General features: G+C 40.2%; 1 protein-coding gene across 1 annotated transcript in view; it reads left to right on the top strand.

Annotated features, from left to right (window-relative positions):
• LOC133659064 (neural cell adhesion molecule 2-like) overlaps nt 1–20,111 on the top strand; it is an 831,315-nt gene that overhangs the window by 750,055 nt on the left and 61,149 nt on the right. The window lies entirely within an intron of this gene.

Genomic DNA, 20,111 nt, shown 5'->3' with positions numbered 1-20,111 from the left:
ATTTTCTTGCTCATACATGGGGGGGGGGGCATGTGTAAATAAACATTGGACGCGGCGGCGGACATCAAGCTCATGTTGAACGACGATTGTATGTTATTTTTCTTGTGTCCGCTTATGATTCACACTATTTTTATGTCCATGCAGGAAAGTAATAACTCAGCCCAAGCCCCCCCCCCCTGCTGACCTCTCACCGTCGCCCCCTTGTAGCAGAAAGCTCGCGGTTCCAATGATGTCAATCCCTTTTTTTTTTTTATTATTATTATTAGCCGGGACCTTTAAAGAGAGAAAAGTCACCCAAAATGATTAATCCATTGTTTCTTATGAGTTCCCAGGCGGGGGGGGGGGAAAAAAACAGCGATAATTTAAAAAAAAAAAAAAAAAAAGAGTTCAAAAAAGTTGGAAAAAAAAGCTTTTTCTACAATAGACAATGAAAATTGTTGCTGTGTCTGTAAAACTTTTGAAAGACCTTGAATGTTTTTCATCCCGTCAAAGCAGTTTGTTGGTAGGACTGAAAGCGAGGAATGGGGGGGGGGGGGGGAACATTAACTTTGATGTCTTTCGGGAAATGTATTTTCTTTGTCGGTCGGCTCGCTTACATGGTCATGTGTTGTACATAAGTCGGAGAAAGGGGAAAAAAAAAAAAAAGTATTTTGCAGAGCTTTTATGTAGATATACCCTAAAGGATGTGACTTTTTTTCCACAAGGCACGTTCATCTCCTTTTGCGATGTTATTTTTGGTGCAAAGGCGATTGTCAGTCATGGCGTCATGTTTGCTCATTTCCTCTAAATAGAATAGAAAGTACTTTATTGATCCCTGGGGGAAATTCAGCACCACAGTTTGCTCACAATAGACAGTAATAATAATAAATAATATAATATATAAATAATATAAATATATTCTACATATACTGTACATTTAAGTGCAGTCAAGGAACATATGCATTATACAGTCTGATGGCTGTCGGTATGAAGGACCTCCTGTGTCATTCCGTGTTGCATTTTGGGAGTCTGAGCCTTCCACTGAACGTGGTCATTCTCTGTGCAAGGTCCGAGTGTAGTGGGTGGGAGCATTGGTCCCCGACCTTTTTGTAACTGCGGACCGGTCAACGCTTGAAAATTTGTCCCACGGACCGGGGAGGGGGGGTATGGAATTGTATTTTTATTTTATTTTTATTTTTTTGTCATAGAAAAAATACAATCATGTGTGCTTACGGACTGTATACCTGCAGACTGTATTGATCTATATTGATATATAATGTAGGAACCAGAAATATGAATAACAGAAAGAAACAACCCTTTTGTGCGAATGAGTGTAAATGGGGGAGGGAGGTTTTTTGGGTTGGTGCACTAATTGTAAGTGTATCTTGTGTTTTTTATGTTGATTTAATTTTTTTTATTTTTTATTTTTTATTTTATTTTTATTTTTTTTTCTTGTGCGGCCCGGTACCGGTGGTTGGGGACCACTGCTCTAAAGCAGGGCTAATGGTTAAGAATCCTCTGATCTACAGAACCAAAGCACATTTAAATAGAACACAAAATACAATACTAGCGGCTTACTTTATTTTTCTTTCTTTGTTTTTCGCAGGTTCTGACTCAGTCTTTCGTCCCTCAAGGATGCTCCTGATTTTCGGGGGGCGCATTTGGCTCCAAAATGTGAGGAAACTTTAGAAAACGATCCTAAAATCACTACTGAATTTTACATGTAGATATTATTAGAGATGTCCGATAATGGCGTTTTTGCCGATATCTGATATTCCGATATTGTCCAACTCTTAATTACCGATTCCGATATCAACCGATACCGATATATACGGTCGTGGAATTAACACATTATTATGCCAAATTTTTTTGTGATGCCCTGCTGGATGCATTAAACAACGTAACAAGGTTTTCGGCCAAATCCGACCCTCAAGTTCAGTTCAAAACATGAATGATCCATAGTCTCCAAATGACTCAAATTTCACTAACACACTCTCTTAATATATTTGTTGCTCCTGAAAATGAATCTGGCAGTTATTTCCCATTATGGCAATTAGTTTTTGAGTAATTGATAGATCACTAACTGTACTTGCAATGCCCACAGACTTGATATGCCATCCCCTCTACGGCATTGGTTTTTAACCATTGTGGGGCCACAGGCACCCCCTAGAGTAGGTGTGTCAAACTCATTTTAGATCAGGGGGCCACATGGAGAAAAATCTACTCTCACGTGGGCCGGACTGGTAAAATCCCGGCACGGTAACTTAAAAATAAAGACAACTTCAGATTGTTATCTTTGTTTAAAAATAGAGCAAGCACATTCTACAAAATGTACAAATCATAACGTTGTTGGGGTTTTTTTTTACACTTACATAATGCGGTTAATAGTATTCCGTCTTTACTTGTTGTTATTTATATTTTCTGAATACATTTAATTTAATTATTTAAATTTAATCAGTTTTCATCAGTCAGTTTGGTGTTAATTTTCAATCTATCAAGATTAAAAAAATGATATCAAAATCAAACTACAGGATGTTATTTATGTAGATTGATCATTTTCCTCGACTGACATATGTAGCATTATCTACAAAGATACAAAGAATTGCTATTGCGACATCCAGTGGACACATTTAGAACAGCAGTTTATTTCATTCACAAATGTCAGGTTAGTTTTTATACTTAGCAAACTCATGAGTTTGACACCCCTGCCCTGGAGGGCTGCAGAAAAATATCTGTCTCTTAGATGTGGTCCACAGCGAGCGATATTCTGCTGTAATACACTTTTCCACCACTTGTGGCAGTACTGACAATATCAAACAAACGGAAGAAGTCCAGAGCTAAAGTCATCAAGAAGTTTCTTAAGCGCAAATATATGACCAAAGTGGTAAAGCTGTATTTTTATTTGCACTTCAAATTGGACAGTTTAGTAGGAAACGTATTTGTTATTAATTCAGTTTATTTATTTTAGCATAACATAACTGTGTGTAAATGTATTTTTTGTCAGTTATTCATGAGTCCCTTCTTGTGCAGCATATTTGGTTAGTACTTGTTTTTCGAATCAGCCTGACCTAAGCCCGAGGTTTATGTGTTAAATACATAATAATCTTTGTGATTAACACATGCTTTCATATCATTTGACAAGGTTGTACACGGTAAACTGTTAAATATAATGATTGAATACGATAAAAAGCAAGAGTAAGAAGTTTAATTCAATGTTAATTTTTGAGTGGGCCTCAGGATTCTCTGTACTGGAAAAGTTGGGTCTCCGAGGCCATAATGGTTAAGAATCCTCTGATCTACAGAACCAAAGCACATTTGCATAGAACACAAAATACAATACTAGCGGCTTACTTTATTTTTCTTTCTTTGTTTTTCGCAGGTTCTGACTCAGTCTTTTGTCCCTCAAGGATGCTCCTGATTTTCGGGGGGCGCATTGGGCTTGTGTCTTTGACATTTTTTTTTTCCATCCAAACTCCAACCAAAACCCTTCCCCTTCAAAGTCACAATCATTCAAACCACCCCTTCTTTAGTTCCGGCGGTCGTATTTTGAGAACTCCTCCAAATTCTGTGCGAAAATAACACGACCTGGGGCGAAGATGCTACCAAAACACATATTACGCAATATGAAATTGCCTCCGGTCTCCTGTGGGTGGCGTCAGCAGGCTGATGCAGGAACCGCCCACATTTTGGAGTTAAAAGTTCCAAAATGTGAGGAAACTCCTTAGAAAACGATCCTAAAATCACTACTGAATTTTACATGTAGATATTATTAGAGATGTCCGATAATGGCGTTTTTGCCGATATCTGATATTCCGATATTGTCCAACTCTTAATTACCGATTCCGATATCAACCGATCGTGGAATTAACACATTATTATGCCAAATTTTTTTGTGATGCCCTGCTGGATGCATTAAACAACGTAACAAGGTTTTCCAAAATAAGAGAACCACTTCAACTCAAATTATGAAAAAAAAGTGCCAACATGGCACTGCCATATTTATTAATGAAGTCATCATCGTGTATCTCCTTATGATTCTTGAAGAGGTGGGATATCAAATTGCTCGTATTAAAGGAAGACGTCTTGGTTCCTCCTCGCATAACCAACTTTTTGCAGTCATTGCAAATTGCCAGTTTTTTTTATCCGTCAGACACACTTTAAAATAACCCCGAACCATAGACAGGGTGTCGTCAGTCAGTCATCGAGCGAGCTCGCTTGTTAGCCACGGCTACAGCACCGGCAACAACACACTCTTGTTGTTGTTATGCTGCGCTCGCGGCGGTTTGATGAGGTCATCAAGCGTCGCCAGTAAACCTCTCACGCTGCGGTCGTCAACTCCTGTGTTGTGTGTGGGAGAGGGGAGGGGCTGCTGACTGGGTTTGTATCCGTGTTTTACCGGATATGTACCGTTCCGTACAACAGCGTTTTAAAAAGTCATTAATTTTACTTTTTGAAACCGATACCGATACATTCCGATATCACATTTTAAAGCCTGCTGATATTATCAGACATCTCTAGATATTATTGTAGGTCCTAAATTATGAAATAAGTGCCAATGTCGTCAGCATCGTAGGGGCCCTTTAACCTCCTAAGGGCCGGCCCGGCGTCCACAGCAATATTGTGCATGACAGATGTATTTTTTTTCTGATATCTGTAACTCAGACAAAAGAAATATACCAAAAACAACTGTCCACTACAGAAGATGTTGGGTCTCAAAATAATAGTGAAGCTCCTTAGCGTCCGGGCAATGTGGCTCCTAGAGCATTGGTTCTTAACCTTGTTGGAGGTACCGAACCCTCACCAGTTTCATATGCGCATTCACCGAACCCTTCTTTAGTGAAAAATTAAATGTTTTGTTTTTTTTCAAATTCAAGACAAAGTTATATGTTTTTGGTAACACTTTAGTATGGGGAACATATTCTAAGTACCAAAGACTTAATTTACAGTTATTTGGTTAGGGTTAGGGTTAGAGCAGGGGTGGGCAATTAATTTTTACCGGGGGCCGCATGAGCTACCCGAGCACTGCTGGAGGGCCACATCGACAATATTTCAATTAAATTTTGCTCAATATTATTTTTGATATATACCGTAAGATAAATAATAATAATAATAATAATAATAATAGTAATACTTCAACATAGTGTGTGTAACAACATTCCATGACTTATATAAATAAATTAACATTAATAATAAATGACAGTAAAATAAGCACACGTATGACTGAGGAGTCATAGCGTAACTTTGTGTGGTGTTTGAGTTGTCCGACTTTTTGTGTGGCCATAAACGCACCAGTGGTTTAGTGCTATGCGTGTTGGTGACAGATGACAAGTTGGTTTTGGCCTGGTTTGTACGGCAGAAAATGACTAGTTTTTCGAGATAGAATTGTTTTACTCATGTTTTTGGTGTGGTTATGTCCGAATATAAACAGTTTTGTTCAATAAAGTGATCGATATAATTCCTGTCCTCGAAGCATCTCGATAGACGTTACAATAATTGAACGGTGTTCAATTGAACGGTGTTGACGAACACCATTAGGGCCGCTTGTTGTCACTGTCACTCAAAGTTGCATTGCAAAATTACATAGAATAAATATGTTTATTTTGTTTAGAATTCAGATGGGATTTGATTTGGTGCGCGGCATATATTTGCTGCGCGCAGCGGACGCTTGAGCAGTGCGCAATTGCGCAGGCACGCACCTTAGAGGGGACGTTGCTTTGCAGTTTATGTCTTGTTGAAAACACGCCATTCCTCATCAACTTTTCTCTTTTTAGCGTCTCGGGTGTAAACCGTGCATCACTTGTCGCTGCATGTGCACCTTCACTCGCAGGTTACACACGGACACACGCCCATAAATAATACTTTTCAAAATAAAAGCAGCACAGTTGTATTGCGCGCAGGACATAGATGTTTTTTCAACTTTATTTTGTAATTGCAGCTGTTCACATTCACTCACAATCACGCATACGTCCACACGGAAGTAATACAAATAACGATTTTCAAAACAAAAGCAGCACCGTTGTATTGCACACTCGACATAGATACTTTTTTAAATTTATTTTGTAATTTATAATTGGCCTCACGCGGGCCGGACAGGGACGCACAAAGGGCCGGATGCGGCCCGCGGGCCGCAGAATGCCCAGGTCTGGGTTAGAGGGTTAGGGTTATAATAAGGCCATGCGGAATAAGGCATTAATAAGTACTTAATAATGACTAGTTAAGAGCCAATATGTTACTAATTTGCATGTTAATAAGCAACTAATTAATGATGAATATGTTCCCCATACTAAAGTGTTAACATGTTTTTTTACTGGTGCACAAAATGAACCGTGCATGAACATCACCTTGTTCAAAGAACAAAACCAACACAGTGCGTAAACTCACAACAAATTACACACCTGCAAATCAGTCTGACTTCTGCTGTTGCCGTATCCGTAATACGCCGACAGGGAGAAGTTTTTATTTACACGATGAGTCGGCTGTGTCTCGACCTCCGCCGAACCCCTGAGCCCGACTCACCGAACCCCTGGGTTCGATCGAACCCAGGTTAAGAACCACTGTCCTAAAGGGATTGAGCTGAACAGCCCTGCTTTAAAGCCTGAAACAACGTAACGTTGAGTTGTTTCATTCCCGATGAGTCGGACACAATTCTGGATTGCAATTTAACCGCTTTTTGCCACCAAACTTTTCCGAGTGCGCTGGAAAATGTGCCGAACTCAAAGCAGAACATCGGTCCAACCCGAGGCAGATGTGATGACTACTGAACACTGACATTGTGTTTAAATCTGTGTGTGAGTGGGTGGATGAGTAATCATCATGCACTAGGTTGCATGTGAATCTTTTGAATGCATCTGCATGAGCGGTGACCACTTTTTCACAACAAGAGCGTGCCGGTTTCAAAAACATGAATAAGTGGTTGCTCAGATGTCTCTGTTTTTTTATTTTGATGTCTATGATTATGGCCTCCCATGAATGTGAGTAGGTGATTATGCACTTGCGTCTTCGAGCCCATCTCCCGCCGCCACTTCGACACCTCCTCTGACTGGTTTTTCGTCTCAGACCTCATGTACCGTACTCGCGTCACACCGATGGTCTCGCCGCGGAGGGCTCCCTGCCGCCGACCACAATGACTATACGAGCGAGAGCACAGTGCCTGGGTGGCGTTACAATTTGTACATGTTCTTTTGTATTTGACCAAGTCGGGGGGGAAAAAAAAACAAGCCCTCTTCCTCCATCCACCCCGCCATGTCCTTTCCAAAATGGGGGTCGAAGCAGGTGTGTGATCTCAGTGTACAGTGCGTGTCCTCTTTGTCCCCCCCCCCCCCCCCCTCCACCCTTTTGGACCTTCCTTGCTGAGTGTGCTTTGTGCAGGAAGTGGGAATATTGATGTCTCTCTGTGTGTACCTGTGCAACACTTGTGACTCCTGTCATTTGCCGCTGTAAATAAACATGTCCTGGTAGAAGAGACAATGTTTCGAGATATGACTCTCTCTGTTTTGCTCCGCAGCTCCACGGTACACTGAAACATGCTTTCGGAATAACTAATTCGGTGGTATGGACAGGAAAACCATAACTTAAAGGCCTACTGAAATGAGATTTTCTTATTTAAACGGGGATAGCAGGTCCATTCTATGTGTCATACTTGATCATTTCGCGATATTGCCATATTTTTGCTGAAAGGATTTAGTAGAGAACATCGACGATAAAGTTCGCAACTTTTGGTCGCTGATAAAAAAAAGAGCCTTTCCTGTACCGGAAGTAGCGTGACGTCACAGGTTGTGGAGCTCCTCACATCTGCACATTGTTTACAATCATGGCCACCAGCAGCGAGAGCGATTCGGACCGAGAAAGCGACGATTACCCCATTAATTTGAGCGAGGATGAAAGATTTGTGGATGAGGAAAGTGAGAGTGAAGGATTAGAGGGCAGTGGAAGCGATTCAGATAGGGAAGATGCTGTGAGAGGCGGGTGGGACCTGATATTCAGCTGGGAATGACTAAAACAGTAAATAAACACAAGACATATATATATACTCTATTAGACACAAGACAACCAAGCTTATATTTAATATGCCACAAATTAATCCGCATAACAAACACCTCCCCACTCCCGTCCATATAACCCGCCAATACAACTCAAACACCCGCACAACACACTCAATCCCACAGCCCAAAGTACCGTTCACCTCCGTAAAGTTCATACAGCACATATATTTCCCCAAAGTTACGTACGTGACATGCACATAGCGGCACGCACGTACGGGCAAGCGATCAAATGTTTGGAAGCCAAAGCTGCGTACTCACGGTAGCGCGTCTGATATCCAACTCAAAGTCCTCCTGGTTGTGTTGCTGCAGCCGGCCGCTAATACACCGCTTCCCACCTACAGCTTTCTTCTTTGCTGTCTTCATTGTTCATTAAACAAATTGCAAAAGATTCACCAACACAGATGTCCAGAATACTGTGGAATTTTGCGATGAAAACAGACGACTTAATAGCTGGCCACAATGGTGTCCCGATATGTCCGCACAATCTGTGACGTCACGCGCAAACGTCATCATACCGAGACGTTTTCAGCAGAATATTTCGCGGGAAATTTAAAATTGCACTTCACTAATCTAACCCGGCCGTATTGGCATGTGTTGCAATGTTGAGATTTCATCATTGATGTATAAACTATCAGACTGCGTGGTCGGTAGTAGTGGGTTTCAGTAGGCCTTTAAGTCCCTACCTAATTGCATTCCAAAATTAGTTACAAGAATACTACTAAATAAACTGGGTAACGGACTTTCCGGACTTTAAAGCGCACCAGCAAATTTTAAAAGAAACAAATATTTTTACATTTATTAGCCGCACTTGGACCATAAGCCGCGGATATATACTGGTACGAAACAATTTGTAAATGTTTATTTACTACGGGTGTAACGGTACGTGTATTTGTGGTGAACCGTTTCTGTACGGGGGTTCCGGTTCGGTTCGGAGGTGTACCGAACGAGTTTCCACACGGGTAAATGTGGAAATAGTGTCAAAGCGCTTTGAGTTCCTTAAAAAAGGTAGAAAAGTGCTATACAAGTACAACCCATTTACCATTTACATATTAAGTAGCGCAACGCACGTTGTGTAAACAATGCACACCGTGGCAAAAAAGATGACGGGGAGAAGACGCTGTCGAAGGTGAGCCACGTAAATAAGACCGCCCACAAAACGGCGCATCTGGAAGAGACTCTCAGAAAGGGCTTGAAGATGATCTGTAAAACATCATCTATGCAACATTTTGACCAAAGAACCACCATTACATGTTATGTAGACCACAAGGAAGTGTTTTCCATTTAGAAAAAAATAAATAATATGATGACCATGCGCCCTATAATCTGGTGCGCCCTATGGTCCGGAAAATACGGTAAATGAAACTCACCTTCGTAGCCTCATAGTATTTCTTAAAGCAGATTAAAGTCAGACAAATAAGGTTCTGTTATGTTGCCAATGATCCAAGTTATGTAATTAGTTAATCCACATACCTTTTTTGTCAGATTAGCATATTTTGGTAAGTGATTAGTCAGTGATTCTCAAACTATGGTGGGGCTCCATCTAGTGGTACGCCAACGAATCACCTGATTAAAGTACAGAGTTGTATTTATCGATATTCAAACACAGTGTTACTGTTCAAACTGTGTGTAATGTTACAGTGGCCAAAAATATTAAATGTATCGTAAATTCCGGACTATAAACCGCTACCCCAAAAACGGATTAACTCGCTGGAATATAAAGACAATATAACATACATCCATAAACGTGGATGCATATGCAAAAGTGCAATATATTTATCTGTCTGTACTGTGAAGTTCAAATTTGAATGACAATAAACGGAAGTCGAACTCAAAGTCTACTGTTTTCCTACACTTTGATCCCAGCGGCTTATAAAACGGACGGTGTGGCTAATTTATGTACTTATACATTGTGTGTATTTCAGTTTTACAAGTAAAGTGCAAGACAAAAGTAAAGATAAGTGCAAGACTAAAGTAGCGTGCAAGACAAAGCAAGATTATCAATGAAGAGCCTAAATGGATTCATCTGCTTTAGAACTTTATTGGAACGTCTTGGTTTGTTAGTTGTCTGCCAAGCTGTATAACCTCTACATACAGTGAGGGCAGAACAATACCTTAATTGTGTCCAAAAGGTGTGCGTAAAAGGGCAGTAAAACAGCTGATCAAACAAAACAGACTCAACAACTCCACGGTGACGTTTTGGTGAAATTACTGCGGAATTTACAAAACTGAAACCAACCGTACGAACAGAATGCCATTGTAACGTAATTATACTAACACGCTAACGACGGCAGCATCATTGCAGTACGATAACGCGCACAAGTATGCATGAAAACACTCCTACAGGCATCACACATGGGACCATTTAGTAGGTATAAACTGTTTTAGTTGTACGTTGCTTGGTGTGAGGAATGAAGAATCCATTCGAGTAGAAACGCTATCGACGGCTGAAAAACTAAACAGTACTCTGGTTGATTAAAACAACCTCCCCCCGATGGCGCCTTGTTTGATTTATAGTTCTTCTATGAGGGGGTTGCGCCAGACTTGTAATTTTTCTTCCAAAACACTAAAGGGTGGTGTCTCCCGAAGGAGCAACTGCAGCTGTTGTTGACTAGAGACTGTATTTCCTTTCTGTGAAGTGACAAAATCCACATCTGTGTCTACACTGGAAATAATCATTCACAATCATCAGATTACTTTTAAATGGACGTTTTGCTTCTAAACGGGAGGAAAATGCATCCGTAAAGATGGAGTGTGCAACTTCTAAACGAGTCGCGGTAGAGGACACTATTATTATTTGCAACGCTGTTCGGGCAAGAGAGAGCTATCTGTAAATAAAACTGTTAAATAACTATTGTAAGTTAAAGGCCTACTGAAATGATTTTTTTTTATTTAAACGGGGATAGCAGATCCATTCTATGTGTCATACTTGATCATTTTGCGATATTGCCATATTTTTGCTGAAAGGATTTAGTAGAGAACAACGACGATAAAGTTCGCAACTTTTGGTCGCTGATAAAAAAAAAGCCTTGCCTGTACCGGAAGTAGCGTGACGTCACAGGAGGAAGGACTCCTCACAATGTTTACAATGCAGCGAGAGAGATTCGGACCGAGAAAGCGACGATTACCCCATTAATTTGAGCGAAGATGAAAGATTCGTGGATGAGGAACGTTAGAGTGAAGAACTAGGGAGGCAGTGCAGGGTGTATCTTTTTTCGCTCTGACCGTAACTTAGGTACAAGGTCTCATTGGATTCCACACACTCTCCTCTTTCTATTGTGGATCACGGATTTGTATTTTAAACCACCTCGGATACTATATCCTCTTGAAAATGAGAGTCGAGAATGCGAAATGGACATTCACAGTGACTTTTATCTCCACGACAATACAACAGCGAAGCTCTTTAGCTACGGAGCTAACGTGATAGCATCTGGCTCAAATGCAGATAGAAACAAAATAAATAAATCCCTGACTGGAAGGATAGACAGAAGATCAACAATACTATTAAACCATGGACATGTAACTACACGGTTAATAGATCTCAGCCTGGCAAAGCTTAACAATGATGTTGCTAACGACGCTGAAGCTTACTTAGCAACTTAGCAACCGGACCTCACAGAGCTATGATAAAAACATTAGCGCTCCACCTACGCCAGCCAGCCCTCATCTGCTCATCAACACCCGTGCTCACCTGCGTTCCAGCGATCGACAGCGCGACGAAGGACTTCACCCGATCACAGATGCAGTTGGCGGCTAGCATCGGCTAGCGCGTCTGCTATCCAAGTAAGTCCTCCTTGTTGTGTTGCTACAGCCAGCCGCTAATACACCGATCCCACCTACAACTTTCTTCTTTGCAGTCTCCATTGTTCATTAAACAAATTGCAAAAGATTCACCAACACAGATGTCCAGAATACTGTGGAATTGTTCGATGAAAACAGAGCAGTTTGTATGGTGACACATTGGGTACGAATACTTCCGTTGCCGTCGTGAGGTCACGCGCATACGTCATCATACATAGACGTTTCCAACCGGAAGTTTAGCGGGAAATTTAAAATTGCACTTTATAAGTTAAACCGGCCATATTGGCATGTGTTGCAATGTTAAGATTTCATCATTGATATATAACTATCAGACTGCGTGGTCGGTAGTAGTGGGTTTCAGTAGGCCTTTAACGACATGCTGGTGTCGGTCTGTATGGTCATGTCCAGAGTTCGCAAATGTTTGTAAATATACCGTGCTTGAAAGATTATTGTCGGAGAATGACAAGTGTTGTGCATAAGAGAATATGTGTCGGAATTAAACCTGTTGTTAGCACAAGATTGACAATAAAAGTTGAAAAGAGTGCCATATTTTTTTACGCTTTCTGGACGCAACAACACAATAAGCTTAAAAAAAAACACAGTCAGTAATTATTTTTGGAGCGCATCGAGATATTAAGTACACATTATCAGTTTTCATGTAATTGTTTTATCACTGTTTTATTTTAATTTGTGCATTTCAAGCACATGTTTAAGGACCCTCCCTGGCAAAAATTGACCAATCACAGCTCTGCGTTCTGCGTTGCCGGCTATGCGAACCTAGGGTTTTTAGGAGGTGTACGTAGGCTACGCGGGAGGCTGCGCAGGGAGAAGGGGGACGGCGTCGCGAGAGTATACACCAGGCTTAAAGGCCTACTGAAACCCACTACTACCGACCACGCAGTCTGATAGTTTATATATCAATGATGAAATCTTAACATTGCAACACATGCCAATTCGGCCGGGTTAACTTATAAAGTGCAATTTTAAATTTCCTGCTAAACTTGCAGTTGAAAATGTCTATGTATGATGACGTATGCGCGTGACGTCAATCGTTGAAACGGGAAGTATGCGGACTCATTGAATCCAATACAAAAAGCTCTGTTTTCATCTCAAAATTCCACAGTATTCTGGACATCTGTGTTGGTGAATCTTTTGCAATTTGTGTAATGAACAATGAAGACTGCACAGAAGAAAGTTGTAGGTGGGATCGGTGTATTAGCGGCGGACTACAGCAACACAACCAGGAGGACTGAGAGATGGATAGCAGACGCGCTAGCCGCCGAACTCACCTTAACTTCCTCCGTCTCCGGGCCGCATCTGTGATCGGGTGAAGTCCTTCGTCGCACCATCGATCGCTGGAACGCAGGTGAGCACAGGTGTTGATGAGCAGATGAGGGCTGGCTGGCGTAGGTGGATAGCTAATGTTTTTAGCATAGCTCTGTGAGGTCCGGTTGCTAAGTTAGCTTCAATGGTGTCGTTAGCAACAGCATTGTTAAGCTTCGCCAGGCTGGAAAGCATTAACCGTGTAGTTACATGTCCATGGTTTAATAGTATTGTTGATTTTCTGTCTATCCTTCCAGTCAGGGGTTTATTTCTTTTGTTTCTATATGCAGTTAAGCACGATGCTATCACGTTAGCTCCGTAGCTAAAGTGTTTCGCCGATGTATTGTCGTGGAGATAAAAGTCACTGTGAATGTCCATTTCGCATTCTCGACTCTCATTTTCAAGAGGATATAGTATCCGAGGTGGTTTAAAATACAAATCCGTGATCCACAATAGAAAAAGGAGGGAGTGTGGAATCCAATGAGCCAGCTTGTACCTAAGTTACGGTCAGAGCGAAAGAAGATATGTCTTGCACTGCATTCTAGTCCTTCACTCTAACGTGCCTCATCCACGAATCTTTCATCCTCGCTCAAATTAATGGGGTAATCGTCGCTTTCTTGGTCCGAATCGCTCTAGCTGCTGGTGTAAACAATGGGTAAATGTGAGGAGCCTTTCAACTGTTGACGTCACGCTACTTCCGGTACAGGCAAGGATTTTTTTATCAGCGACCAAAAGTTGCAACTTTATCGTCGATGTTGTCTACTAAATCCTTTCAGCAAAAATATGGCAATATCGCGAAATGATCAAGTATGACACATAGAATGGATCTGCTATCCCCGTTTAAATAAAAACAATTCATTTCAGTAGGCCTTTAATGGAGGGACACTGCAATGAGCAAACTCGTCCAAAAGATGGCGCCATAGCACAAATAAAACACCTTATCAGGATATTTGTCTATTTTATTTTTTAATTTTTTGTAACTTTTTTTAAGGTCGTCAGTGAAGAAAAGTACATAAATTAGCCACACCGTCCGTTTTATAAGCCGCTGGGATCAAAGTGTAGGAAAACAGTAGACTTAGAGTTGGACTTCCGTTTATTGTCATTCAAATTTGAACTTTACAGTACAGATAAGAACGAAATTCCGTTGCATTAGCTCGTTGTAGTGCAGGATAAAAGAGCAATAAGGTGCAGATTTAAATAGATTACTGTACAGATAAATATATTGCACTTGTTCATATGCATCCACGTTTATGGATGTATGTTATATTGTCTTTATATTCCAGCGAGTTAATCCGTTTTTGGGGTAGCGGTTTATAGTCCGGAATTTACGATACATTTAATATTTTTGGCCACTGTAACATTACACACTGTTTGAACAGTAACACTGTGTTTGAATATCGGAAAATACAACTCTGTACTTTAATCAGGAGATTCTTTGGCGTACCACTAGATGGAGCCCCACCATAGTTTGAGAATCACTGACTAATTCATCCATGCTTACCAAATTATGTTCATCTGACAAAAAAGGTATGTGGATTAACTAATTACATTTACTGGATATTGGCAACATAACAGAACCTTATTTGTCTGACTTTAATCCGCTTCATGAAATACTATGAGGCTACGAAGGTGAGTTTCATTTACCGTATTTTCCGGACCCTCGGGCGCACTGGATTATAAGGCGCACTGCCAATGAATGGTCTATTTTTGATCTTTTTTCATACATTAGGCGCGTGGTCATCATATTATTTATTTTTTTCTAAATGTAAAACACTTCCTTGTGGTCTACATACCATGCAGTGGTGGTACTTTGGTCAAAATGTTGCATAGATGATGTTTTACAGATCATCTTCAAGCCCTTTCTGAGAGTCTCTTCCAGATGCGCCGTTTTGTGGGCGGTCTTATTTACGTGGCTCACCTTCGCCAGCGTCTTCTCCCCGTCATCTTTGTTGTGGTGGTGTAGCGTGCAAGGACGGGAGTGGAAGAAGTGTCAAAAGATGGAGCTAACTGTTTTAATGACATTCAGACTTTACTTCAATCAATAACGGAGCAGCATCTCCTCATCCGGAAACAACCACACGGGAAATGTGTCCCGTGAAAAACCGTCCAACCGTCCTCTCTAATAACTAAAGTTCCTTGGTTGAATAATGTAAACTCACTACACCGGTATGTTTTAGCGCTTTCATGTCGAGTTTACTGACAGATATAAGTAAGAACTAGGGATGTCCGATAATGGCTTTTTGCCGATATCCGATATTCCGATATTGTCCAACTCTTTAATTACCGATACCGATATCAACCGATACCGATATCAACCGATATATACAGTCGTGGAATTAACACGTTATTATGCCTAATTTGGACAACCAGGTCTGGTGAAGATAAGGTACTTTTTTTAAAAATTAGTAAAATAAGATAAATAAATTAAAACATTTTCTTGAATAAAAAAGAAAGTACAACAATATAAAAACAGTTACATAGAAACTAGTAATGAATGAAAATTAGTAAAATTAACTGTTAAAGGTTAGTACTATTAGTGGACCAGCAGCACGCACAATCATGTGTGCTTACGGACTGTATCCCTTGCAGACTGTATTGATATATATTGATATATAATGTAGGAACCAGAATATTAATAACAGAAAGAAACAACCCTTTTGTGTGAATGAGTGTAAATGGGGGAGGGAGGTTTTTTGGGTTGGTGCACTAATTGTAAGTGTATCTTGTGTTTTTTATGTTGATTTAATAAAAAAAAACAAAAAAACGATACCGATAATAAAAAAGACGATACCGATAATTTCCGATATTACATTTTAACGCATATATCGGCCGATAATATCGGCAGGCCGATATTATCGGACATCTCTAGTAAGAACTTTACACTACTTTTTATTAGAAATGGAAACAGCGGAGGATGAATGTCCCATAACAAAAAGATAGAGAAAAAAATATATATTATCGACTACGGTGTCGGCGCGGACGCGCGCAATTTTTCAGGATTTATGCAGATCCCAAATACAGATCAGCAGGTACCAGAAGGTAAGAAAAGTTGCTTTTGCATAATATTGCGAAACAAAACACCAGATAACATGTCTTACCTTATACACACACCATAATAATACTCTGTGACAGTCGCGTGCTGTCGTGCGGGTTCCACGGACCACCAAGGAAGGACATTCTGTGAGCAGGTGTAGACTTCTTTATTTTTCAATAAATAAAGTCTTGCCGGGTTGCTTTTCAGCCTCGCCGTGTTCTTCTGCTCCTTCGCTCCAGCTTTTCAGCTGCGTGTGTCGTCGTCTCCCTTGCGCTCTCAGTCTCTTTCGCTCTGCATCAGCTTCCTTCTGGCTCCTTCTCGTCTCTCCGCCTCTTCCCCTCACGTCCACGGCTGCCGCCCTTTTATACAGTTCAAGAGGATAATTTGATTGTGCCCAGCTGGGCGATCCACACACCTGATACTGTTTGCAGCGTCGAACCCGGTGCACCCTGCCTCCTCGCCGCCATCTTGGAGCGGGCTCCGGTGTGCCCTGCCTCGCTGTCGGACTGTCGCCTCTCCACATACTCGTATGTTGAAGCACAGTACAATCCTTCAAGCGGTGCGACTTCATAGCTTACCAAAGTCATACTAAAACATTTTGATAGATTTTTGAGCGCCGTGTGTAATGTTCTATATTTTCAATGGAACATTTAAAATGTTGGTGTTGTTTACTTGAGACCCATCGTAGTGCAGTCTACACTAGAGATGTCCGATAATGGCTTTTTTGCCGATATCCGATATTCCGATATTGTCCAACTCTTAATTACCGATATCAACCGATACCGATATTTACAGTCGTGGAATTAACACATTATTATTCTTAATTTTGTTGTGATGCCCCGCTGGATGCATTAAACAATGTAACAAGGTTTTCCAAAATAAATCAACTCAAGTTATGGGAAAAAATGCCAACATGGCACTGCCATATTTATTATTGAAGTCACAAAGTGCATTATTTTTTTTAACATGCCTCAAAACAGCAGCTTGGAATTTGGGATATGCTCTCCCTGAGAGGGCATGGGGAGGTTGAGTGGGGGGGCGGGGGGTAGCGGAGGGGGTATATTGTAGCGTCCCGGAAGAGTTAGTGCTGCAAGGGGTTCCGGGTATTTGTTCTGCTGTGTTTATGTTGTGTTACGGTGCGGATGTTCTCCTAAAATGTGTTTGTCATTCTTGGTTTGGTGTGGGTTCACAGTGTGGCGCATATTTGTAACAGTGTTAAAGTTGTTTATACGGCCACTCTGTGTGACCTGTATGGCTGTTGATCAAGTATGCCTTGCATTCACTTGTGTGTGTGAAAAGCCGTAGACATTTATCATTTATATTATGTGATTGGGCCGGCACGCAAAGGCTGTGCCTTTAAGTTTTATTGGTGCTCTGTCCTTCTCCCTACTTCCGTGTACACAGCTGCGTTTTAAAAAGTCATACATTTTACTTTTTGAAACCGATACCAATAATTTTGAAACCTATACCGATAATTTCCGATTTTAAAGCATTTATCGGCCAATAATATCGGCAGTCCGATATTATCGGACATCCCTAGTCTACACGTATCTCTTATGTTTGACTGCCATCTACTGGTCACACTTATCATTACACCATGTGCCAAATAAAATAACTTTGAGTTGGGTATGCTCAACCAAAATTATTCCTTACATTAGGCGCACTGTCGAGTTTTAAGAAAAAAAAGGTTTTAAGTGCGCATTATATTCCGGAAAATATGGTATGTTTACGTTGGCGACTAGTCCAACATTTGTGTTCAAGGAGCCTGCAGTAATACTTGTATTCCGGAATGGTGTGTATTAGTCAAATCTCAGCAAAATAATCATTCCAATGAGGTATGACATTCCCGGAATACAAACATGGCCGCTGTTTTGCAGTTCGTACGGCAAGGAGTTAATCCTTGCTATTGTGACCGGCTTTTCTTCAATCTGGTAAAATAATGAGATAAAAGCGCACTCCTGAAGGACCCCGTTTTAATTCTGTTCTTTTTTTTTTTCCGATGTTTGCGTACCTCATTTCACCAGAGGGCGCATAGCTATTGTCACCAAGGTCCTCCCTAAGCTGCCATTATTTCAAATAGAAGCTGTGTTGCATCTGAATCTGACCTCCTATCCTTGGAGGATAATTGCAAGAGAAAAGCGAGAATGAAGGAAGACAGAGCTGAGCTGGAATAACCAATATTTGAATGTGCTTATTTTTGTGGTATTCACTCAGTAGTATTTATGCAAACATTTGAGGGCCAAAGTGTTCTCTATCAGTGAGAAATCTTGGATCCCCAAAGGATGGAGGACATTACCGCCGTGTTGGGAATATAAGAATTCCGCTTTAAAGAACTACCTGAAATGATTTATAAACTCAGACTACAACTTTCCATTTAAGAGACAGAAACTGTCCCCAAAAGCCCTCCTGGTCTTCCTTATAGGGGATTACTAAATATCTCCCATAGGAGAACTGGGGAGTTTTCTCACACAAGTGCATTTTAAGTATGATCATTTTCAGTCAAAAATACTTTTTTTTAATGAGAGTGAAAATGAATTCTGTTTCCAGTATTTCTTTTGAAAAAGTGCGTTCTAAATTTGAACTAATCCAAGGTCAAGAAGTATTTAATTTTTTATATTATAGAGCAGGGGTGTCCAAAGTTTTTCCACTGAGGGCCGCACAAAAAAATTAAAGCCTGCGGGGGCCATTTTGATAGTTTTCATTTTCAAATCATAACAAAATATATGGATTTTGGCTTTTTTTTACCTTTAGGGCTCCCAGGGGACCATAAAGGGTCTAAGTCATTACAATGTTAAAAACAAGTCAAATTATTTTTACATTTTTTTTAATTTAACGCTTACAGTAAATCTCTACAGTATATCAACTTTAGGTTGATATAAAATTTAAAAAAACAAAAAGGTTTTATGCCTTTTCTGTCAAGACAACTTTGTTTTTTATAATAAAACTGAAATATGCAGTATTTCCCCCACTGCCCAAAACCTTCAGAAAGCAATGTTTGATGTGAAGTAATTAGAGCCTTAAAAACATCAATAATGCAAGACACCCAGGGTTTCCCACACATTCATTTATTTGTGGCGGCCCGCCACGAAAGAATTATGTCCGCCACAAATAAAATAAAATTTAAAAAATGTGAAAAAAAATTTTTATTTATTTTTTTTATTTTTTATTTTTTTTGTCCTTTCCAGCTTCTCAGGCAATTAGTTGATGTAGATGCCCATATCGGCTGTTCAGATTTACTTTACAAAAGAGAAGTGTAGGATACTTCTCTTGTTGCCTTATTTGTATTTGACTTTATTAAATGTATTTATATTAGAAACGCAACATGTGTATATAACAAAGGGTGCAAAGTCTGCAGGCAGTAGGAATCACATGGTTAAGTGTAGGGAGTAAAACTGATGGCAGTCTAAAGTTCAAGATTTTTGGAGCTCTTTGTTCAGTGGATCAGATGTTTGATGAAGCTCTGTGTCTATCTACCACCACTACTGTTTTCTGTTTATTTGTTACTGACTGTGGCAGGACACCTCTTGCCTCTGTTTCACTTTATGTTGCTGGTAAATAATATGGTTATAGTAGTAGGATAAAGTTACATTATTTAGTATGCACTAATTAAAGGGGCAGAGCTTTGAGAAATTTTAGCTTTTATATTTTATAAGATATATTTTTTGTAAGAACCACAATTAATAAATATATTTCAACTTATTGTTCAAATCTGTATATAAATATGTACATAAAGTGTTGTAATTATATTGTAAAATGGATGGATGGATGGATGGATGGACGTTTAAAACAAAACTGTTATTATTAATTAGTAAGTATACATTTTTTTAGCCTTTTTAGAGAAAATCAAATCATTGGAGTAAATTATGCAAATTATTCGATGGTGTCATGGTGACCACGCCCATAGCCACGCCCGTAGCCACGCCCCCACCGCCACA

The sequence above is a fragment of the Entelurus aequoreus genome, linkage group LG01 (assembly GCF_033978785.1).
Source record: "Entelurus aequoreus isolate RoL-2023_Sb linkage group LG01, RoL_Eaeq_v1.1, whole genome shotgun sequence".
NCBI lineage: Eukaryota > Metazoa > Chordata > Actinopteri > Syngnathiformes > Syngnathidae > Entelurus > Entelurus aequoreus.
This window is presented reverse-complemented; position numbering and strand designations above follow the sequence as displayed.